This window comes from Schistocerca piceifrons, chromosome 8, assembly GCF_021461385.2.
Source record: "Schistocerca piceifrons isolate TAMUIC-IGC-003096 chromosome 8, iqSchPice1.1, whole genome shotgun sequence".
Classification (NCBI taxonomy): domain Eukaryota; kingdom Metazoa; phylum Arthropoda; class Insecta; order Orthoptera; family Acrididae; genus Schistocerca; species Schistocerca piceifrons.
Window position 1 is genome coordinate 262919560 of NC_060145.1, and position 26409 is coordinate 262945968.

Consider the following 26409-nt stretch of genomic DNA (forward strand, 5'->3'; position numbering starts at 1 on the left):
GTCAACGACATGTTACTGCAGCCTGCTCGGACGTCTCCACTGAAACGCTAGCATGTGTGGAGCAGATGTTACATACCAGACTGAAAGCGCGTATTGAACACTGTGATGGTTAATTGTTTAGTTACTAGTCAGAATCCGCATAACTAGTGTATGCGCTTATGATGTTCTTTAGTGTGTGATTCCACAAGTATTGTACAAGTATAGCTGCGGGAACTTTTTAAAATACGATACCTCGTAAACGACTCGCACTAGAGTCTTGTAACAAATACTACTGACCTTTTAATTTGCCCTACTTTTAGTTTGTTAATGTCATAAGGCATTGTTCCATTTAAAAAGTGTATATTTGCGCCAAAAATACACTTTATAAATATTATTACTATCTGTTGATTGGCTAACAGTACGGGCCCCTGACTACCAATCCATTATGTGAAAACCGCACATTAATAACACTTTCCATTTCCGCAATATTTGCGATGCAAATTTTGGGGTGATTCATCTTGCATGATGATGATACAAACCCTGCATGATGATGCTACAGAGTTTCAAGGATGGTGGAGACAAATAAGTCTATCGATTTCAGGTAAGGGCCCCGGGTTCGGAAACGAGCGAAAATCATTCTGATACATCTGACAGTATCACATGTAGAGGTAGTGTTGTTGCTAAAAAAGTAGGATATGCAACTATCAGACGTAATAGTATGACCAAAGACAAGCACTTGTTCACCTTCACTGAAGTGTTGATGATGATTGGTTTGTGTAGCGCTCAACTGCGCGGTCATCAAGTGCCAAGTCCCAATTTTTTCAAAATCCCATGTTTTTGACAGTCCAGTCTAGCCAATGTCACGAATGATGATGATGATTAAATGAGGAAGACAACAAAAACACCCAAAAATGGTTCAAATGGCTCTAAGCACTATGGGACTTCCACATCTGAGGTCCTCAGTCCCCTAGACTTAGAACTACTTAAACCTGACTAACCTAAGGACATCACACAAATCCATGCCCGATGCAGGAATCGAACCTGTGATCGTAGCAGCAGCGCGGTTCCGGACTGAAGCGCCTAGAACCGCTCGGCCACAGCGGCCGGCACAAACACCCGGTCTCCGGGCAGGGAAGATCCCTAACCAGGACGGGAATCGAACCTGGGACCCCGTGATCCAGAAGTAGCAACGCTAGCCACTAGACCACGAGCTGCAGACATCTTTGCTAGTGTGAAACACATCTACTTTTTTTTCCTTCTTATGGGACTTAAAACACATCTACTGTCCTCAACAAGTGCTCGTAGCTCTTAAGGTATGCGTTTTAGACCTCATGTTTGCTGGAGATTTTTTCTTGTTTGATCCATACTACAACCTCTGAAAGTTGCGTACAGTCTCAGTTTGAACATTACCGGTACATGTATTCCACTGTCAGAAGTATCAGAACGATGTTCGCTTATAACGTTCGACACATTCGTTTCCAGTACAGGGACCCTTACCTCAAACTGATACATTTGTCCTTCTCCATCATCCTTGAAAGTTTGTAACATCACAACGGAATCGCCCTATACATACATACGCTTACAGGCGCCATCGCCTCTTAGTTTGACACTCTGTAGTGTCGTTGGATGACGCTTCCGGATATGGGCTCCTATGAACACTTGATCTATTAAGTACCCTCTACAATCTCTAGAAGCGTGAAACATCCTGTATATACAGCTGTCGGTGCAACGCCGATCGACCCGTGTGCTATGGCGTGCGTGATCCTAACGCCGTGCACGACCAGAACCAATCACTTCCTATCTCTTTCTATTAGACCATGTCACACATTCCCCAATTGCCGCCTTACTCTCGAAAAATGTTCAGATGTGTGTGAAATCTTCTGGGACTTAACTGCAAAGGTGATCAGTCCCTAAGCTTACACACAACCTAAATTATCCTAAGGACAAACGCACACACCCATGCCCGAGGGAGGACTCGAACCTCCGCCGGGGCCAGCCGCACAGTCCATGACTGCAGCGCCTGAGACCGCTCGGCTAATCCCGCGCGGCCATTACTCTCGTTTGATAGTCATCCAGGGTAGTGCAGAACCACAATTCATCGGTGAGCATGATGCGACACCTTTCGTCCAGTCTTTACTTCTCGACCGCGGCACCACTCCATACGCAACTGTTTTTTTGTGGTGTTAACGTCTGCCTATACAAGGGACGGTAGATTCTGCTACTAGTCTCTGATAAATGGTACGTGATAGTGTTGCACGTGGTCAATTAATTGTTCTCTGAGGCAGATGTGAAGGGATAACGACATGCTTGGTACGTAATAAGGCGATCGTACCTGCTAGTACTCAGATATCATCGACCGGAGCTTTGAAGGCGAGTATGCCTGCTCTCACGTTTCCATGCAGTCGAACACCGAGCCACTGTCACATCCGAATGCCACAAACGTGGGAAAAAATAATTGGATCATTCAGCCATCAGGTCAAACAGGTACACTTAATGAGATCCCTTACAAACACTGTTAGGTGCTGATAACGGTCTCGCACACGAGTAAGTGGCATCAGTGATCATGCAACATATGACGTTGTTCATGTTCCTTATCTACCCTACAAGGCCTTGTAGCAACACTAAACACGAACAACACGATTGTACTGTGATGGCTGTTCTAACTGTCACAGAGAATTGCAACTCTAGCCATTTACATACTCGTCAATAGCGTGTACATGTGTAAAGCTACATTGACATTAGACCATATTTTTGAGCACATCACTTGTCTTTTGTCAGTTCGTGTAGTATTGGGTTCTGACCACGGACTGTGGGAGGTTTCTCTTGATTACATCTCCATCTACATCACGCATGTGCATACGTACTCTACAATCCACTGTGTGGCGCATGGCGGATGGTAATCTATACCACTACTACTCATTTCCTTTCATGTTCCAAATAACGCGAGGGAGAATCAACTATCTACAAGCCAACGTGCTAGCCCCAATTTCTCGTATCTTATCTTCGTGGTCCTTACGTGAAATGTACGTTGGCGGCAATAGACTCGTTCTTCGGTCAGTCTCAAATGCTGGTTCTCCAAATTTTCTCAGTAGTGCTCCTCGAGAACGTCTGCTTCCCTCCAATGATTCCCATTTGAGTTCCCGAAGCACCTCTATAATACAGGGTGACACAGAAAAACGGGAATGTTTGAAATGACTAGTGGCAGCCATGGACAGGAGGCAGCCTTGCGGGTTCGTGACAGTTAGCAAAGTAAACAGTCCGCCATTTCAGTCATCGTGGATCAGTAGAATGGACAACAGCTTACATTAGCCATAAAAATGTTTTATAAAACAATGATAGTTTGGTAGCGGCGCAGAGGGAGTTTCGACGTTTTTATAAATTAGGGCATCATGATGAGGTCCCGTCGACACACGCGATAAAATGTTGGATTAATAACGCTGAAGAGACTGGATCTGACATGAAGCACAAACCAACAGGACGACCAAGAAGTGTGCGTTCTCCAGCGAACATTGATGTTGTATGCGAGTCTCTCTTGCGGACCATAGGCGTTCAATACGTAATCAAGCAGCAGTGGTTGGAATGTCCCGGGAGAGTGTTCGCAGAATTCATCATCTTGATTTAAAATTTCATTTGTACAAACTACAGATTTTGCAACAATTGAAGGACGACGATTATCTGCAACGATCAGAATTCTGTCGACAAATGATAACAAAAATAAACAATGACGATGAATTTCTAAACAAGTTGTGGATGTCAGATGAAGCACATTTTCATCTCACAGGTTATGTGAATAAACAGAACGACCATTAATGGACATACACAAATCCTAATGACGTTCATGAGCACCGTTTACACGCTAGTAAAGTGACAGTATGGTGTGGTGTTTCATCACATAGGATTATCGGACCGTATTTTTTCGCAAATGAACAGAGAAACACTATAACTGTCAATGCTGATCGTTACGTGGAGATGTTACGAACTTTCGTTACACCTACACTGAACAACTTTTCAAACGTTCAAGAAGCCTGCTCTCAACAGCACGGAGCGACATCACACACTCCACGGCAATCAATGGCATATGTGCGAGAATTGTTTGGCAACCGTGTGGTCTCACGATTCGGTAACATTCCCCGGTCCCTAGATCGCCAGATTTATCCGTTTGTGATTTTTTCTTATGGGGCTACCTCAAGAGCAAAGTCTACACAACTCGATCAAGAACCCTGGATGAGTTAAAAAAGAGAATTCGGGATGCATTTCACAGCATCCCATCTGAGATGTTGCAGCGGTGAATGTGGAATCCCAACAGCAGATTTCACGAATGTATTCGTGCAAAAGAACATCTAAAGGACGTAATTTAAAAAAAAATGATAAATGCCACCAATGTTTTGTAAATGGAAATGTTGTAAGGTTTCAATTGCTATGAATGCAATTTATTTCCTTCATCACTTCTGGTTTTATTGGATTGTGGAAATGTTCCCGTTTTTCTGTGTCACCTTGTACTTACGCGTTGTTCGAACATACCAGCAACAAATCTAGCAGCCCGCCTCTAAATTGCTTCGATGTCTTCCTTTAATCCGACCTGGAGCGTATCCAAAACGCTCGAACAGTACTCAACAATGGATCGCACTAGCGTCCTATATACGGTCAGTTTTACAGATGAACTACACTTTCCAAACATTGTCCCAAGAAACCGTAGTCGACCATTTGCCTTCCGTTCCATAATCCTCAGATGTTCATTTCATTTCATATCGCTTTGTAACGTTATGGCTAGATATTAAATCGACGTGACCGTGTCACGTAGCACAAGGCATTATAAGACAAAATAGTGGAAAAATCCGGGACAGCTGGACGAAAACTAGAGACTCAGTTCTCTTGAGTACGAGGACACATTGTGTAAAACATCACAACGTCGTTTGGTTTCATCTTAGTTTTGAAAAGAAGTTATTTAATAATGTAAAATCCAGCTACTGGCTTTATCTGCCATATGGTAAGAAAATACTGGTAACACGACGAAAAGAAAGTAGCATTAAATTTACTGTAGTTAACGAAGCAAGCAACGACCCTTAACATTTCCTGCGATGTTTGCTTCGTTTGCTAATGCGTTTGCCGAGTTGCGGTTTCCCGGGTCCGATGCGGGAGCGCTGCTGCGATTTTCCCGGCAGCAAAGGCGCCGGCTTTTTTTCCGCTCCCACTGCGGAGCTGTGGGCGGCCGTGGCAACGCCCACCCACGCGCGGGCTGGCGCGTGGCGTCACCCGGGCGGAGGCTGGCGGCGTTACCATGGCAACGGCCGCCGCCACCGCCGCCGCCGCTGCCGGTGCATCGATCCAGCCCGGCGTGTGTCGCAGGTTGGCCTAGCTGCGCTACGGCAGGGGCAATGGGAGTGAGACGAGCTGACGGCGCTGGTGTAGGCACACGTGCACACACACACACACACACACACACACACACACACACACACCAACACGCACTTATATTCTTTCAAGAAAGATGAGAATTAGTCTTCAGCTCCACAAAAAGTTAATTAGACTCACTTTATTGGTTTCATCATTTTCAACTGTCATCCCGAGAAGTCTGAAATAGGCTCAGATCATAAGTAAGCTAAAGTCAAATAAGGATCGGGCGATAGTTTCCTACATGGAATCAGCTATGTGGGAGAGAGAGTATGTTGTAAAACAGCTAAGCACGAGAACCACAACATGTTACCGGATCAATAAGGAGAGTCAAATCACAAAGGAGTACATTATACACGCGATGAACAGCGATCAACAGACGCTCATATTTGAAAATCATACATAACGCTACATATACGACGAATGTCAACCAACGTACTGACGACATGAAGAGAGATTATTACGTCTTCATACAAAGTGGGACCTTCGCAAAAACAGACATAATGTCTGATGGGATAGCGGCAATCAGTGACTGTATAATGTTACTTATAATCCGTCTTGATTGCAAAATTTTTTTTATTCATATGACCGGTTTCGGGTCATCCAGAACCGTCTTCAGATCTGATATTTCAGTTACAGGAGTAACCCGTCCAAATCCAGCAACTTTCACATGCAGCATGTGGAACCGCTAGAGTTTATAGCATCTCAACTTACCTGTTGTTCAATCTGTGTACATTTGTTTTGTTACATACTCTTTTAATATATGTATTTTTTGCCGATTCTTTGTGAGACACTATCATGCGATCCTTATTTGACGTCGGCTCATTTTTGATTTGGGCCTACCTCAACCTACTGATGATAATCTGACTGCTAAAAGCGGTAAAGTGAGCCTAATAATATTTTTGTGCAACTGACAACATCGAAGGTAAAGATGTGCTTACAGCTCTTAAAGTATGTATTTTAGCGCCCATGTTTACTAAGTGGTTTTGCTTCAAATGATCTTTCCTGTCATATCCCAGGATATTGAGCGTTTCTCCTCCTGGGACACCATGTATATGCCCTGAAGAGCCAAAGAAACTGGTACGCCTACCTAATATCGTGTGGGGCCCCCACGAGCATGCAGAAGTGCCGCAACACGACGTGGCATGGAATCGACTAATGTCTGAAGTAGTGCTGGAGGTAATTCACACCATGAATTCTGCAGGGCTGTCCATAAATCCGTAAGAGTACGAGGGGGTGGAGATCTCTTCTGAACAGCACGTTGCAAGGCATCCCAGATGTGCTCAATAATGTTCATGTCCAGGGAGGTTGGTGGCCTGCGGAAGTGCTTACACACAGAAGAGCAATTCTGGACTTGTGAGGTATTGCATTGTCCTGCTGGAATTGTCCAAGTCCGTCTGAATGCACAACGGAAATGAATGGAAGCAGGTGATCAGACAGGATGCTTACCTACGTGTCACTTATCAGAGTTGTATCAACACGTATCAGGGGTCCCATATCACTCCAACTGCACACGCCCCACACCGTTACAGAACAAGCCCCAGCTTACATGGAGGGTCTATGGGTTCATGAAGTTGTCTCCATAGCAGTATACGTCCGTCCGCTCGATATAATTTGAAGCGAGACTCGTCCGACCAGGCAACATGTTTCCAGTCATCAACAGTCCAATGTCGGTGTTGACGGGCCCAGACGAAGCGTAAAGCTTTGCGTCGAGCAGTCATCAAGTGTACACGAGAAGACCTTCGGCTCCGAAAGCCCATATCGATGATGTTTTGTTGAATAGTTCGCATGCTGACACTTGCTGATGACCCAGCATTGAAATCTGCAGCAATTTTAGGAAAAGTTGCACTTCTATTCACGATGAACGATTCTCTTCAGTCGTCGTTGGTCCCCTTCTTGCAGGATCTTTTTCCAGCCGTAGCGATGTCGCAGATTTGATGTTTTACCGGATTGCTGGTATTCATGGTGCAGTGGTGAAATGCTGTGCCCCACCGCTCGTCTTTCGACTATAACACTACGTTCAAACTCACTGAAATCTTGATAACGTGCCATTGTAGCAGCAATAATCGATTTAGCAACTGTGCCAGACAATTTTTGTCTTATATAGGCGTTGCCGACAGCAGCGCCGTATTCTGCCTGTTTACATATCTCTGTATTTGGGTATCCATACCTATACCAGTTTTTGGCACGAACTCTAATAGTGGCAACTATTTATTTACAGCTCGTCCAAAATAGATACGTGTTACAAAGTTTTACTGAGCTTCAAAGTAGTCACCAGCATTGTGTATAATCCGTTGCCAGCAGTGTGGGAGTCGTAGGATACTCTTAGCAGTGCCACTTGTGTTGATAGCGGCGCGGTCTATTGCCCGACGAATTTGTGGCAATTCTGAAGCGAATGCCGTGAAGTGTTTCCTTCAGTATAGAAATCGATTTGAACTCACGAGGGCTTAAGTCGGGGGTGTGCAGTAGGTGGTATAGCACTCAGCAGCCCCATCAGTCAAACAAATCAGTAACAGCTTGCACTGTACGTGCTTGAGCATTGTCCTGAAAAGTGATGGTCAGGTCGTGCAGAAAATGTCATCACTTCTGTCTCTAAGCTGGTCGAAGGTTGTGTTGCAAAAATGAACAGCATAGAGACAGAAGTGATGACTTAGTAGTTCCTATGAAACGGAACTCAGTGAGTCATTGTTAACGGAGAGAAAAACATCTAATGTATAAGTAACTTTGGGTCTACCCGAGGCAGAGATATAGGACCATTTATTTTCATAATATGTGTAAATGTTCCGGTGTACAAAGCCATGAGGGGTATCACGGATATACAGAGAAGATGCAACGCATCAGATTGTAGTGAAAAGCACGAACGTTTGCAGAGGATCGGCGCTTCGTGCAGGGACTGACAGTTGACCCTCAATACAAACAAATGCAACGTATTACGAATACATAGACAGAAAAATCCATTATTGTATGATAACACGGTTGCGGAACATTCACTGGCAGCAGTTACATCAGTAAAATATGTAGCAGCAAGTGTGCGGAGCGATTTAAAGTGGAACGACCAAATAAATCTAATCGCACGTAACTCAGATGCTCGACTGAGATTGATTGGAAGAATCCCCAGGAAATGTTTTCTACCCACAAACGGGGTAGCTTACAAAACACTCGTTCGACCTAAACTTGAATATTGCTCGTAAATCTGGGATCCGTACCAGAAATGATTGATAGAGGAAATAGAGAAGAAACAATGAAGTGTGTGATTTCCGTTACACGTTCATTTAGAAAGCAGCAATGCATTACTGAAATACACTGCCGACTTTAGTGGCAGACATTATAAATAAGTCGTTCTGCATCAGGGAGTGGTCTACTAGGCAAATTACAGAGCGTACTTATCTAGATGAGTCAATAAGTATACTAATTCCTCCTAAGTTTATCACTCGAAAAGACAACGAAGGTGAAACTAGAGAGATTCAAGCTTACAAGGAGACAATCGTTTCTTCAGCGCCCCTTTTGGGACTGGAACAGAAAGGAGAAGTGAGCATGGTACAAAAAGTACGTTCCACCACACACTGTAATGTGATTTGCAGTCTACGTGTGACGGTTCGCCTTCTTTTTTTTCTTCGTTGATTTTTCTCGGTGTCGACGTACTGGCTGAAAAATGGGATGTGGAAGTTTAACACTGATTACTTTAAATAATGTAGCTGACAGGTGCACAGTTGCGTTTCACAGTAGTTTACTTTCACCCCCCCCCCCCCAATTATACACAGTTATATATGGCCAGTGCACTATGGTTTTAACTTTCCATAAACCTCATTAATAGTTTGCAGGCAAACCTTCACATACTGCTACAATAGTTTACAACTGAACATCTGCAAGCAGTAAAATCCTAACCACAAAGTCCACATTTCTTGAAGCATAGAAAGGTATGTATGGAGCAGACGCTGTCATTGTTGTAAGACACGTCCTAATTGTGTAACACTTATTTCACAGTTAAGTTGGAGGATTGTTGTTGTTCTGATCAACACAGGTTTCTCGTCTGAAACTCAGCTGTGGACTGACTGTCTCGGGACCAAAAATCGGGCCCATATACATCCTCACAATAATAGGAGCTGAAAATACATATTGTTCGAAGTTTAATTTACAGAAATTACAGTTAAAACTTAACTCATTCGATTAACTGAATACATCGAATGATTATTTCTTTTTCACAGTTTCTTACACTACAAGAGTTAAGCCAAATTAATTGTCTAAATCATGCAATTAACATACATCGTTACGCAAACAATACTTTTGACAAAACTGGAAATTACTTTGGAATTAATGAAGGGCTGGCTTTGCTAACGTGTTTTCGAATAGAGCCAAATAGATACTTTAAGATTACTAGTATTTCGTCTTCCAAATGTTTATAATTAGTACAGAATTTATATTTGTTTATACGTCAAAAATAAAATGTAAGTTACGAAACAATTACAGATTTCACCCTATAACAAAAGATACTAACTAGGAGTAGCCAAAATAAATTAGAAAATCAATTACATACATAAAACTAAGGACAAAATTAGATCTGGTGTTATATTCTTTAAAACGGGGGGAGGGGGGGGGGGGGCAACCTTTCTCTTTTATGAAAATGCAGATTATATTCACGTATATTAATGGTAATTAGTCAGACATGAAACCATGAATTTTAAGGAGGCAGTTGGCAAAACAAGACTTAAAAATGCGCCAGTTTGCTTCGTCACATACGAACGTACATGTAGATGTAGATCAACTGCTTTAAAATTACTCCGAGTTTCGTTTTACTGCGTCTTTAGTTTTGTTATTAGTTTGAGGTTGCTCAGCTATGATAACGGGGCATTAAGTAGGTACCTAGGAAAAACCGTGACAAGGTTGCAAGTAGTATCTACGGCAAGTTACTCGAATCGTCAAGTACTTAGAATCTATACATCTCTAGGCTGCACGTGTGCTGCTGGCCACCTGAGACGAAATTTTAAAATAACCCGTAAAAATAGCTCTTCAGAACAATATTTTCGAATTAAAATTCTATAACGTAACCTTTATTAAGTATTTGTGTAAAATTGTACCCTGCAATTTACAAATTAATGAATTGATGAGATTTAACAAGTGAAAAGAATTTAAATCATGAAGGTACACAATACGATATGTTAATAGCGCAACAAAAAATTGTATTTTAAAAAATGGGACAAAATTTGAATTTCGAGTTTATGTAAAAATGAGCATTTAAATTTTAAAAATAACATTGTGTAACTATTGACAGATATAATTGGTAGGGGAATGCCAAATAACAAAAAGAAAGTAGCAAAAAAGCATATTTTAAAATACATTTAATTCAAGTAGCGATCATGCTCAATATTTTAATAAAAACCGTTCCAGATCGCAATAAATTTTTGTGATTAATTCTGGGTACCGGCTTCAGTCCATGAGACCATCCTCGCATCACGTTATGGTAAAACATAATTATCACACACTAAACTATGAGAATTAAAATATTCAGCTCACGGTTTCCATTTAGAGGGGTGTCATTGTAACTAAAAAGAACTATGCATATTCTGTGTACTAAAACATTACAAGAAGGAGCGATCTATTCACATATACTCAGCACGAACTCAGAAAATATCGCCCTTGTGCAGTCCAACTGTTTCTTTATTTCCACAAAGCAATGAGTGCTATCGACAAGGGACCGCAAGTTGATTCCATAGTTCTCGATTTACAGAAAGTTTGTGATACCGCTTCACACAAGGGGGCTATAATCAAACTGTGTACCTATCGAATATTATCATCTTAGTTGCTCGACTCGATTCGTGATTTTATGTCAGAAAGGTCACAGTTCGTAGTAAATGATGGCGAGTCATCTCCTGGAATCGTAGCTATATCTGAAGTTCTTCAAGGAAGTGCTACAGGCTTTGTGCTGTATTTGATTTATACGAACGGTTTAGGAGACCATCTGAGCATGCCTTACAGATTATCTGTAGATGATATTGTCATATAACGTCTAGTAAAATCATCAGGAGATCAAAACGAATTGCAAAATGGCTTAGACAAGATATCTGCATGTTGCAAAAATGGCAACTGGCACTAACCGATAAAGACTGTAAGACCTCCACATGAGTAGTAAAGAATTCATTAAATTTCGGTTACACGATAAATCCCACAAATTTAAAGGTTCTCCATACAAGTAAATACTCAGAAATAACAATTACAAACCACTAAAATTGGAGTCATCATACAGAAAATGTTATGGAGAAGGCGAACCGAAGACTGCGTTTTATTGGTAGAACACATAGAAGATGCAACAAATCTATTAAAATAGTGCGTGCATTACGCTTGTCCGTCCTGTTCTGAAGCCATGCGGGGCGGTACGGGATCATTACCACATAGGATTCACGGATGACTCAGAAAAGTTCAAAGAAAAGCAGCTCTTTTTGTATTACCACGAAATAGTGGAGATGGTATCGCAGGTATGACAAGCGAGTTCCTTAGAAACGAAATTCCAGTCACCAACTTTCTCCTCTGAAAATCATCATATTTTGTACACTCGTACCTACATAGGGAGAAATGACCATCGTCATAAAATTAAAAAAAAGTAAATAAAGAACCAGAGCTCACACATAAAAATTTAGGTATTCATTTTTCCCACGTACCAGTCGAGAGTAGAATGGTTGGGTAATAGTCTGAAAGAGGATCTATGAATCATCGGGAGAACACTTTAAGTGTGCATTGCAGAGTAATTATGCAGATGTAGAGTAAGTATCCATAAGTATTATAAAAAATGGATATACGTATACAAGTTGGTTAGGAATGGTCTGAAAAGCTTGTAAAGGTATTTCAGGGTACGTTGTGCTGGTAAATAATTATTAAGGGAAAAAATCGATACTTTGCTTCGTTCCAAAGTTAATTTGCTTTGAAGATAGCCAGTCGGGACATTGCGCGTGGTAATTCAAGCGGCCCGCGAGATACAACCAGTGTCAGTTATTCCCATGGTGTTGACGATAGCGGATGGGAAAGCCGAGCCTTCGTCTCGGGTTCGATAGTTACTACCAAAAATGGTTCAAATGACTCTGAGCACTATGGGACTTAACTTCTAAGGTCATCAGTCCTCTAGAACTTAGAACTACTTAAACCTAACTAACCTAAGGACATCACACACATCCATGCCCGAGGCAGGATTCGAACCTGCGACCGTAGCGGTCGCGCGGTTCCATACTGTAGCGCCTTGAACTGCTTGGCCACCCCGGCCGGCGAGGGGGTAAGAGCCACCTACATGACAAACGGGTGTGGAGTGGGGGTGAAAAAGCAATGTACGTAAGCCCACGATGCGCCAATTCCCATACTTATCGGTATTTGAGAATGAGAGCACTTAGTAACTTGGAACAAACTTTGCACATAATTTCAAAGCTTCACGAAACGTTTCTCGTTGACGAGCCCCATAATGTAACGAAAGGAGAAAAAAGTTTATCGCTTACTAGGTTTTCACTATTCGAGCAGTAAAACTGCCGCACGAAGCACGACCTTGTAATTTATTACCTCTTCACTACTAACTCTACTCGCAACACATTTCGCAGACTGCATTCACATATGCCGCTGAATAATCAATTAATGTATTTCACTGTACGACGCACAGTTCAGGAGATATCATAAACACAGAGATGTTTAAAAATTGCCACATCATGCATGACGTTTCAATTTTCAAGTTAATTCTTTCCTGATATCTCTGTTCACATTTCACAGAAAGAATCTAATATGTCACTATTCCTACAGAATTTATCATTTTACATCTCATAGTTACGGAGATACAATACCATAAACATTGAACTGCGTGAAACTGAAACTGCAAGGCGAAATTCGCTAAAGATAGAGGTGAAATATGTGTACAAATACATGTGAAATGTGTTAAATATATGTCAAACATATTTGACATGTGCGTACGAGGGCAAAGTCACGGGTAAAAAGATCGTCCTAAGCCCCTGGCACAATTTCAACAAAATTTTCTCAAAATATTAGTCACGATACGGAAAGAAATATTGTTGAGTAAGAACCAGCAGCCTCTGTTTGGGACGACCGTGATAACGTGGAGAGAGAAGGGGAAAGGAGGAGATGAACAGAGAGCGGAAGAAGGGGAAATGAAGAGAGAGCGGAGAGAGGAAGATATGGTCAGAGAAAGGAAAGAGTAGATAAACAGTGAAAGGGGAGGAAGAGGTTGACAGAGAGAGGTGTAGGAAGAGTTGCACAAAGAAAGTGGGAAGAAAGAGATGGACGGTGAGAGCGACGAGGTGAAGATGGGCTGGTACAAGACTGGAATAAATACTTACCTAGCAAACGCTGGGTACTCGCCTAGTTGAAAATAAAGAAACAGGTCTATGCGGCAGCGGTTGCATTTGCTCTGGGGTGACAAAAGTCACGGGATACCTCCTAATATAGCGTCGGACCTCCTCTTACCCGGTATAGTACAGAAACTCCATGTGCCATTGGCTCAACACGTCTTCGGAAGTTCCCCGCTGAAATATTGAGCCATGCTGCCTCTACAGCCGTTCACAACTGCGAAAGTGTTACCAATGTAGGATTTTGCGATTGTGTACGAATTGACCTCTCGATTATATTTTGTAAATGTTCAATGGGGTTCATGTCAGGCGAAATGGATGGCCAAATCATTTGCTCGAATTATCCAGACTGTTCTTAAACAGTCGCGCGGAGTGGCCGAGCGGTTTGAGGCGCCATGTCACGCACTGCACGGCCCCTCCAGCCGGAGGTTCGAGTCCTCCCTCGGGCACGGGTGTGTCCATTCCATTATTGAGCCACCACTAGTTTGCACAGTGCCTTTTGACAGCTTGGGTCCATGGCAACATTCAAGCCCTACTAAAAGCTCTTGTCTACTGAAATTGGGACTCATCTCATCAGACCGCAGTGCTCCTGTTGTCGAGGATCCAACTGAAATGGTCACGAGTGCAGGAGTGGTGCTGCAGGCGTTATTGCGGTGTTAGTAAAGGTTCTCGCGTCGGTCGCCTGCTACCATAACCCATTAACATCAAATTTCGCCGCATTGTCCTAACAGATACGTTCGTCGTACGTCGCACGTTCATTTTTGCAGTTGTTTCACGCAGTGTCGCCTGTCTCTTAGCACTCACAACTGTATGCAAATGCTGCTGCTCTTGGTCGTTAAGTGAAGACCTTTGCCTATTGCATTGTCCTTGTTAGGAGGTAATGCCTGAAATTTGGTACTCTCGGCACACTCTTGACACTGTGGATCTCGGAATATTGAATTCCCTAATGATTTGTGAAATGAAATGTCCCATGCATCTAGCTCCAACCACCATTCCGCGTTCAACGTCTGTTAATGCCCGTTGTGCGGCCATAATCACGTCGGAAGCTTTTTCACTTGAATCATGTGAATACAAATGTCAGCTCCGCCAGTGCATTATTCTTTTATACCTTGTGTACGCGACACTAGCGCTATCTATACAGGGTGGTCCATTGATAGTGACCGGGCCAAATATCTTACGAAATAAGCGTCAAACGAAAAAACTACAAAGTACGAAACTTGTCTAGCTTGAAGGGGGAAACCAGATGGCGCTATGGTTGGCCTCCCAGATGGCGCTGCCAAAGGTCAAACGGATATCAACTGCTTTTTTTTTTTTTTTAAAATAGCAACCCCCATTTTTAATTACATATTCGTGTAGTACGTAAAGAAATATGAATGTTTTAGTAGGACCACATTCTTCGCTTTGTGATAGATGGCGCTGTAATTGTCACAAACGTGTACATACGTGGTATCACGTAACATTCCGCCAGTGCGGACGGTATTCGCTTCGTGATACATTACCCGTGTTGAAATGGACCGTTTGCCAATTGCGGAAAATGTCGATATCGTGTTGATGTATGGTTATTGTGATCAACATGCCCAATGGGCGTGTGCTATGTATGCTGTTCGGTATCCTGGACGACATCATCCAAGTGTCCATGCCGTTCGCCGGATAGTTACGTTATTTAACGAAATGTTCAGCCACATGTGAAACGTCAACCACGGCCAGCAACAAATGATGATGCCCAAGTAGGTGTTTTAGTTGCTGCCGCGGATAATCCGCACATCAGTAGCAGACAAATTGCTCGAGAATCGGGAATCTCAAAAACGTCGGTGTTGAGAATGCTACATCAACATCGATTGCACCCGTACCATATTTCTATGCACCAGGAATTGCATGGCGACAACTTTGAAGATCGTGTAAAGTTCTGCCACTGGGCACAAGAGGAATTACGGGAAGATGACAGATTTTTTGCACGCGTTCTATTTAGTGACGAAGCGTCATTCACCAACAGCGGTAACGTAAACCGGCATAATATGCACTATTGGGCAACGGAAAATGCACGATGGCTGCGACAAGTGGAACATCAGCGACCTTGACGGGTTAATGTATGGTGCGGCTTTATGGGAGGAAGGATAATTGGCCTCCATTTTATCGATGGCAATATAAATGGTGCAATGTATGTTGATTTCCTACGTAATGTTCTACCGATGTTACTACAAGATGTTTCACTCCATGACAGATTGGCGATGTACTTCCAAGATGATGGATGTCCGGCACATAGCTCGCGTGCGTTTGAACCGGTACTGAATAGCATATTTCGTGACAGGGTGGATTGGTCGTTGAAGCACCATACCATGGCCCTCACGTTCACCAGATCTGACGTTCCCGGATTTCTTTCTGTGGGGAAAGTTGAAGGATATTTGCTATCGTGATCCACTGACAACGCCTGACAACATGGGTCAGCGCACTGTCAGTGCATATGCGAACATTACGGAAGGCGAAGTACTCGCTGTTGAGAGGAATGTCGTTACACGTATTTCCAAATGCATTGAGGTTGACGGACATTTATTGCATGAATGTGGTATTTACACGTAATAACGCTGTAACAGCATGCGTTCTCAGAAATGATAACTTCACAAAGGTACATGTATCACATTGGAACAACCGAAATAAAATGTTCAAACATACTTACGTTCTGTATTTTAATTTAAAAAACCTACCTATTACCAACTGTTCCTCTAAAATTGTGAGCCATATCTTTGTGACTATTACAGCACCATCTATCACAAAGCAAAAAAGTGGTCCAACTAAAACATTCATATTTCTTTACGTACTACACGAATGTAATATGTAATAAAAAATGGGGGATCCTATTGAAAAAAAAACGTAGTTGTTATCCGTTTGACCTATGGCAGTGCCATCTAGCGGGCCAACCATAGCGCCAACTGGTTACCTCCTTCAAGATAGACAAGTTTCATTCTTTGTAGTTTTTTTCTTTTGACGCTTATTTCGTGAGATATTTGGCCCGGTCACGATCGATGGACCACCCTATATATGTGCATACCGCTGTCCGATGATTTCTGTCAACTCAGTCTAAGATGCAACAGACACCCGTTTATAAGCAGGAGGCCGAAACGGTTCGCGTGGTTTTTAAGGGATCGCCTCCGTAGCTTGCCTGACTGTGGTGCCGCGTCGCGCTCAGACCTTAATGAACGAGTCAGGTGCGCAGAGTTATTTTCTCGTGCGCGGACGGCGACAAGTCTGGGCCCGGCCCAGCGATCCATTTTCCAGTGGAATGGCGATGAGCGCGCTCAGCCGGGCAGTTAATAGGCGCGGGTTTACGGTCCACCGGCGGCGCTCGTAAAGGAGCAGAGGAGCGGGCGGCTTTCTGCTCGCAGCGCCGGCGCCGACGCCAAACCAGGTGAGGTACGAGGGCGTACACAGCACGGCCACGAGCTCCCATCTCTGTGTTCCGGCGTCAAACGTCAGGCGCGAAGGGCGAGCGCCTCCATGGCAGCGTGAATTCCGAAAATATCGGCCGTGCTAAATCCAACACGCGTTTTTAACCACACGACGTCCTGAAAGCCATGGATCCAGGCATTCAGGTGGAGGCGCAGGTCACACCCACGACCCAGAGAAAAACCTTTCTACACACATCAAAAACAGGTTTGCATTATCCCGGTTCCCAGAATTCCTGAAGATAGACGTTGACTGTGGATATTATATCACAGACACAGTCCCTGTGACTGTTCAGAGATGTCACTGAAACCGCCAAAGGATGTAAAGAACCATGCATGAGCAGCGCGTTTTAGAAGAAGAGGGTCCTACAGCCGATCAGTTCCAGTCATTCCACCAGGAAGGAGGTACACGGCTCGTAGTTCAACCATGCCTAGACGGTCAATACCGCGGTTCGATCGCGTCCGCATTGTTACTTTGTGCCAGGAAGGGCTCTCAACAAGGAAAGTGTCCAGACGTCTCGGAGTGAACCAAAGCGATGTTGTTCGTACATAGAGGAGATACAGAGAGACGGGAACTGTCGATGACATGCCTCACTCAGGCCGTCCAAGGGCTACTACTGCAGTGGATGACCGCTACCTACGGATTATAGCTCGGAGGAACCCTGACAGCAACGCCACCATGTTGAATAATACTTTTCGTGCAGCCACAGGACGTCGTGTTACGACTCAAACTGTGCGCAATAAGCTGCATGATGCGCAACTTCACTCCCGACGTCCATGGTGAGGTCCATCTTTGCAACAACGACACCATGAAGCGCAGTGCAGATTGGCCGAACAACTTGCCGAATGGACCACTCAGGATTGGCATCACGTTCTCTTCACCGATGAGTTTCGCATATGCCTTCAACCAGACAATCGTTGGAGATTTGTTTGGAGGCAACCCAGTCAGGCTGAACGCCTTACACTGTCCAGCGAGTGCAGCAAGATGGAGGTTCCCTGCTGTTTTGGGGTGGCATTATTTGGGGCCGACGTACACCGCTGGTGGTCATTGAAGGTGCCGTATGGGCTGTACGATACGTGAGTGCCATCCTCCGACCGATAGTGCAACCATATCGGCAGCATATTGGCGAGTCATTCGTCTTCATGGACGATAATTGGCACCCCCATCGTACACATCTTGTGAATGACTTCCTTCAGGATTACGACATCGCCCAAATAGAATGGCCAGCACGTTCTCCAGACATGAGCACAATCGAACATGCCTGGGATAGTTTGAAAAGGGGCTTTTTATGGACGACGAATTCCACCAACCACTCTGAGGGATCTACGTCGAATCGCCGCTGAGGACCAACAGTGCATTGATGAACTTCTTGATAGTATGCCACGACGAATACAGGCATGCATCAACGCAAGAGGACGTGCTACTGGGTATTAGAGGTACCGGTGTGTACAGCTATCTGGACCACCAGCTCTGAAGGTCTCGCTGTGTGGTAGCACAACATGTAACGTGTGGTTTTCATGAGCAATAAAAAGGACGGAAATGATGTTTATATCGATCTCTCTTCCAATTTTCTGTACAGTTTCCGGAACCCTCGGAACCGAGGTGATGCAAAACTTTTTTTGATGTGTGTGTAATGTTAACTGTCTCTCATTGGATTCTTGCTAGAACAACACGCACTGAGGTGACAAAAGTTACTGGACAGCGATATGGACATATAAAGTAGACGGTAGTGTCTCGCGCACAAGGTATAAAAAGCAGTGCATTGGCGGAGTTGCCATTAGTACTCAGGTGGTTCTTGACAAAAGGTTCCCAACGTGATTATAGCCGCACGATAGGCTTTAACAGCCGTGATCCACAGTGTCCGGAGTCTGGCGAGAACACCAAATTTCAGGCAATACCTCCAACCAGTGACAACACAGTGGTCGAGGTCCTTCTCTCAACTACCGAGAGCAGCGGCGTTTGCATACAGTAGTTGGTGCTAAGAGACAAGCAACACTTTTTTAAATAACCACAGAAATCAGTGTCGGAAGTACGACGAACGTATGCATTAGGACAATGGTCGATAATGGGAAATGACAGAAGACGACCAACGCGAGTGTAGTTGCTAACAGCACGACATCATCTGCAGCGCCTCTCCTGGGCTCATGATCATATAGGTTGGACCCTAGACGACTGCTAAACCTTGGCTTGGTCAGATGAATTTGTAAGAGGTGGTGGGAGAGCTACAGTATGGTGCAGACCTCAAGAAGCCTCACTGAGCAAGCTGGAGGTGGTTCCATAAAGGTACGGGGTGCGTTAATGTGGAATAGACTGAGTTCTCTGCCCCAACTGAACCGATCATTGACTAGGAATGGTTGTGTTCTGCTACCTGGAGACCATTTGGAACCATTCATGGACTTCATGTTCCCAAACAACTATGGAATTTTTATGGATGACAATGCGCCGTGTCACTGGGCCACAGTTGTTCCCGAATGATTTGAAGAATATTCTGGACATTTCGAGTGAATGATTTGCCCACCCAGATCATCCAACATGAATTCCATGACACCTGATGAAGAGGTCAGTTCGTCCACAAAATTCTGGACTCGCAACACTTCCGCAATTATGGACCGCTACAGAGGCAGCATGCCGCGCGGGATTAGCCGAGGGGTCTTAGGCGCTGCAGTCATGGACTGTGCGGCTGGTCCTGGCGGAGGTTCGAGTCCTCCCTCGGGCATGGGTGTGTGCGTTTGTCCTTAGGATGATTTAGGTTAAATAGTGTCTAAGCTTAGGGACTGATGACCTCAGCAGTTAAGTCCCATAAGATTTCACACACATCTGAACATTTTTGAAGAGGCAGCATGGCTCAATATTTCTGCAGGTGACATCCAACGACTTGTTGAGTCCATCGTGCCACGTCGAGTTGCTGCACTGTACTGGGAGGTCTGGAGCGATGTTGAGAGGTGACCTATGAATTTTGTCACATCAGTGTGTTACAGTTTACGTTAAGTAAACATAAGACTACGTCAAGAGGTATTACACATAAACAGTGGTACAGAAACCGATGAAAAGAGAGAATTACCAATTGTAACTGCGGAATATGTGGAGTACATAGGCCATCATAATAAAATAAAAAGAAATGTACAAATACAAGAAAATATAGGAACAGACTGGGAAGTTGAAGTGTTGGCAGAAGAGCCAACACCGTGTTGCTAGAGGAGGCCGAAATGCACGCTTTAAAGCTCACGCAGGCTGGCGCGAGGTCTGTAACATTACAAGGAAATGAGAACTTAGAAAAACGGACGCAGTTGCTGTAATACTTAACTTTAATCCATAATTGTAGAACATCGCTCTTGTTGATACATTAATATAAGCTCAATATAACTGGTAATGGCGCCTTGCTAGGTCGTAGCAAATGACGTAGCTGAAGGCTATGCTAACTATCGTCTCGGCAAACGAGAGCGTATTTGTCAGTGAACCATTCCTAGCAATGTCGGCTGTACAACTGGGGCGAGTGCTAGTAAGTCTCTCTAGACCTGCCGTGTGGCGGCGCTCGGTCTGCAATCACTGACAGTGGCGACACGCGGGTCCGACGTATACTAATGGACCGCGGCCGATTTAAAGGCTACCACCTAGCAAGTGTGGTGTCGCGGTGACACCACAGAAGTAATGGAAGACCAAAAGGATTATGTTACATTGAGAAGAGTGGAAGTATTAAGCTGTGTTAGGTCATTTAAGATTAAATCAGGACAGTGGGCGAGATGTTTGCTCAATTCCAGGGCTTCCAACAGGTTTAGTTTTTGGCCTTGCTAAGTGGAGTACATGGGATTATGGCTGGTAGCCGTGGCCCTCACTCAGATATGTTTAGCAAATATGGAGTCAGAATTCTGCAACCTCCATCTGCGCTTATGTTCAACCAGTCTAGTTGCTACGTCTGTGTCCGATTGAGCGATATAAACCCAATCACGCCTTTAAGGCGACAACGACGCCATTGCCAACATCTGACCCTGAGTTTGAACGAGAAGCTCGATATTCCTACAACAATGTTGCAGAAAGGCTTGGCAAGAATGTAGCCACTGTAGTGACTGCTGGCTAAAGAAAACTGGCCTCTGGACTGCCCCGTGGCAGTACAGAGAGGGGAAGACCATCGTGTTCGGCGTATGGCTCTGGCCCATCGTATTGTGTCCGCAGCAGCAATTTGAGCAGCAGCTGGCATTACAGTAACACAACGAACAGTTACAAATTGGTTACTTCAAGGATAGCTCCGAGCCCTACGCTCTGCAGCGTACATTCCACTGACCCCGAACCACCACGATTTTCGATTTCAGTGGTGTCAAGCGAGAGCTCACTTGAGGGCAGGATAGAGGTCTTTTAGTGTTTTATGATGAAAAATAGTTCGTACACCTGGAATTATTGTCTGGGGTGCGATTTCGTATGATAGAAGGACTACTCTCATGGTTATTCCACGCAACCTGACTGCAGATTTGTAAGCCAGTCTAGTGGCTTGACCTGTTGAGCAGCCATTCATGAACAGCGCTCTAGGCCGTGTTTTCCAACAGGATAACGCTCGCGCACATACCGCTGTTGCAATCCAGCATACTCTACGGAGTGTTGACTTGTTGCCCTGGCCTGCTCGAGCTCCAGATCTGGCCCCAAACTAGCACATATGGGACATCAACGAAAGACAACTGCAGCTTCATCCACAACCAGCATTAACGGTCCCTGTATTGTCCGACCAAGTGCAACAGGCATGGAACTGCGTCCCACAAACTGACATCCGGCACCTGTACAACACAACGTATGTACGTTTCCATACTTGCATCCAATTCTCTGATGGTTACACCGGTTATTACCGTACCAGCATTGCACATTTGCAATGACTGATATCGCGTTTACATTAACCTGTGATCTTGCAGTGTTACCTTGACAAATAGGTTCCGGAAGTTTCCTTACCCTACATTAATTATTTTTTGGTGTTACGATTTTTTCCCGTTAGTGTATGTTGTAAAAATTAAAAAGCATCAGATCTGATGAAGACAGTATAACCCTGTCGAAACCAGTCATCCAATAAAGTGTTTTCTAGCGATCTTGGCTTCTGACGCTTTCTTCAGTTATCTTTTTTTTGTTTCCTATGCAAGTTGTCGTCAATTAGGTCAGGCCTGTATCCATTGGTTGAGGCGATAAATTTTGTTTTATCTGGCACTGCTTTGAAATTTCCTTTGGAGACAATGTAAAATTGAGTGGGAGGATATATGCTTGTGTGTTACTGGGCGTTGTGCGCAAGAAAGTATTACCGTACCTGTAATTGTAGTTTTTCAATAAATTTTGAAACAATGTGTCTGAGTATTGATATTCTGTGAATACTAGCAATATAGTGCTTTTCATTTACATTCTTGGGATACCGATGTCGAATTGTTGTGGAATCCGAGAACACGTTCTGAGTTGGAAGATAATTTTCTATATGGAACAGAAAGAACTTCACCATTCTAGCAAGAATACATTTCGAAAACATCGATCAAGCTGGGGCTCGTCTCGTGTGTAATCCTGAAAGATATACATTAAAGCACTGAGGAGGATATGATATTTCTTTGCTTCCGAAAGGCATTTGACCTGGTCCTCTTTGAACGTTTTTAACGAAAATACTGTCATAGCAAACAAAATTTTTCCTAGGATGGACGTAGCATGCTATTACGATTTCACAGACATTAAGAGAATGTATACGTAACTTCGGGCGTTCCCGAGGAAAGTGTGATGGAAACGTTGCTGTTCACGTTGCATGTTAGTCACCTGGTAGACAATGCTAGCAGTAAACTATGACTGTCTGCAGAGGCAGGCATGTATTAAGAGGTGGACAGATTTGCCTCTTTCTTAAAATGCACAGAAATGCAAAACTGTGCACTTCTGAAAAGACAGAAAAGCAATATCCTATAACTACAGTATCAATGAGCCAATCACACAAACGCATTGGTGCAGAAGATTTTTTTTGTTTAGTCATTAGTCATCTGTCTGGTTTTCTGTGGCCTGGCAAGAATTCCTCTCCTGCGCCAACCTCTTCATTTGAGAGTAGCATTTTCAGCCTACGTCCATATTTATTTGTCGGATGTATTTCTTCTACATACTTGTGTAGCACCACCCCTCAAACGAATCGTTTCTCATCTTTTCAGGTTTTTCCACTGTACATGATTCACTAGATTACAATGTTGTGTTCCAAACGTACATTCTCAGTAATTTCTACCTCACATTAGTTTGTGTGGATATGAAATGTAGGCTCTGTCGTAGGTGACGCGGGTGATAGACTTTGGTTTATCGGCAGAATGCTGAAAAAAAAAAAAGTTCAAATATGTGTGAACAGCTAAGGGTCCAAACTGCTGACATCATCGGTCCCTAGACTAACACACTACTAAGAACAACACACACACACACGCGCGAGAGAGGACTCAAACCTTCGGCGGGAGAGGCCGCGCAATCCGTGACATGGCGCTTCTAACCGCGCGGCCACTCCGTGCAGCAGGCAGAATGCTGAGAAAATGCAGTTAGTCTACATTTATGCGACACATCTGCATCCACATCTACACTCCGCAAGCCACCGGAGTGTGGCGGAGAGTACTTCTGGTACCACCAGCTGCTACTCCTTTCTCTGTTACATGACGCGTGGGAAGAAAAGAATGATTTTCAGTTGAACTGTTCCGTCCATCCGGTTTCTTTGAAGCAGTAAAAGTACGGAGTTAATTAAATAAAGTGACATGTATGAAACACATGAAAAACAACAAGAGGACAACACATCATTTGACGGTGTAAACTATTCTGTTACCGTACGCGGTCGCGCTTTAGAAAGAAAGTGCTGTGCTGAATACAGAACGCCGAATGTGATTATTAGAATTTTTCTCGTACCATTATCTTTTAAGACAGAACAGCGGAGCGTGTGTCTGTTGTTGAAGACGGACAACCTCATTGCTTGAAGACCAATGACCTAATCGTTCTCAGCATAGCTTGCATGAAAAATTACTACAAGACACTTTAAATGACCGTTAATGCGTCTCACGGCCGCTTTGTGTTCTGTTCAATGGGAAATTAATGAATGAACACGGTACGTGTTCGGTAATTCCGTCTCCCATAAATTCCTAGGCGACTACGCTGTTTCAGCTATTGAATATTCTGAAAAATAGTGAATAAATACATATATACATATCAAAGATTTAGGGAAGCAAATTATTCTTTAAATGATAACAATAAAGTAAATAACATACTGAACTTTAAATGTAATTAACGCCAAAGGAAAGTTACATACGCGACAAACACTTACGTAATACGTCTATTCTGCAGTGCAGATCGAAGACCAGACCGAAGTAATCGACCGCTCGAGAAACAGTGGAGTATTAGCTTCCTTTCTGTTTTTGGCATCGAATACTTGTAACGCATATCGCTGGTATCTTTGACAGAATATCTACGTTTTTACAATATCGATTTGAATGAACTTTACGATTACTTAATTAAAGAAAGGACGTGTATATATGCACCAGAGGTAGTCTCTACGCTTGACATCAATAAGAAAAAAATGTATTTTATAAAAAACATCTAACAGTAAACTTCCGTATTAGCTCTGATTTCTCGGATTTTCTCGTTGTGATCATTTTGCGAGTTCTTGTACATGATTTTTCTTGGAACGTACAATCTCGGAAATTAAATAGTAAACCTCTCGGTGGCGCACAACGCCTCTTTTGTAGCGTCTGCTAGTGGAGTTCGTTGATCATCTCCGTAATGCACTATTGCCGACTTAACATGCAACGCGCTCCTCTTTTTGGTTCTTTTCTACCTCTTCTGTTAGTGCAACCTGATAAGACTCGCAGACTCATAAGTAGTACTCAATAATTGGCAGTACAAGTAGTTTGTAAGCCACCTGTTTCGTGAATGAATCACATTTCCTTAAGATCCTTTGACTCTCAACCTGGAATCTGCTGTTCTCACGGTTTTTGTAGTTATTTAATTTTAGGTCGCTGCGGGCAGTTGCTCCCAAGTATCTTACGAGAGTTACCGTTTGCAATGATTTGTCACCAATAATTGTACTTTAATATATCTGTGTATAAATATTTGTAAACTCATTTGAAGAGCCAGCAGGTCAATTAGCGGATGATTGTTACTATTATTATTATTTTTATTTATTTAGTAATTTATTTAATTGATTATTATCCGCGATGGAAAATATCAAAGAGCTAATTAAATTATTTAGGGTTACAATTACGATGCCCTCCTCCGGAAAGAAAGTTGGCTGGCATTAATTATTATAGTCGGTAAGATTATCTCAGAGTTTTGCAACTGACTGGACATCTTACTTAAATTATTATTTTGAATTTTTGTGGAAACAAGTCTTTGCTAATTCTGCTTTACGCTCACAAAAAAATAAAGAGTATGGTTGCAGATGCGACCGCAGTCTCCGTTGGTCTCGTGGCTCTGTCCTCTGCAGCTCACGAAATTCACGGTCGCCTGTAAGAAAACTGAGAGAAACAGGGGATCCTGTAGGTAGAGCTACGACAGGTCCGCAAAATATCACTACTATGATCTAGTTGTTAACGTTGATTAGATGCAGATCATCGGTGGAATTCGGCGTCCAGTGACCTAATCGTATAAGCATGTTTCGTACAGAAATCACTTCAGCAATAAATTATACCAACATATCTACGTAAGCTAACGCATGGAAAAGGAAATAAGGTCCATACGTTCATTTCAATAACTTGAAATGTATTCAGAAAATAAAACATCTGTTTTCTTGACACACTTCTTACAATACAGTCTCTTTATATTTAATTAAAATGCTTGAAACTATCATTAATGGCACTAATAATGTCTCTCCCCCTCATATTCCTAAAACATCCGCACTAGTCAAGGTCTCGATCAGTATGAGTTCTGGTCCATCGCACACGGTAATACAATAGTCCAAGATTTTTTTTTTTTTGGCTGAATACAAATAACAGTTCATGTAAACATTTGTTCATACAGTAATTTTCCTTTTTCCATCATACTATCATACTTTGTAGTAAAGCACTGGATATTCTTCGCCTATACATGCGCAATAGGTCATGTTTATTCACGTTCAGGACCAACTGCCGGTCCCTTCACCAATCATTAATCATCTGCAGGTCTTCCTGGAGTTCGATAACATTTTCTGGCTTTGCTACCTTCTTAAAGACAGCCACATCAACTGCGAACAGCCTCGTGGTGCTTCCGGCGCCATCCAATAGATCGTTTACACATATTTTAAACAGTGATGGACCTATTACACTTCCTTGGAGTA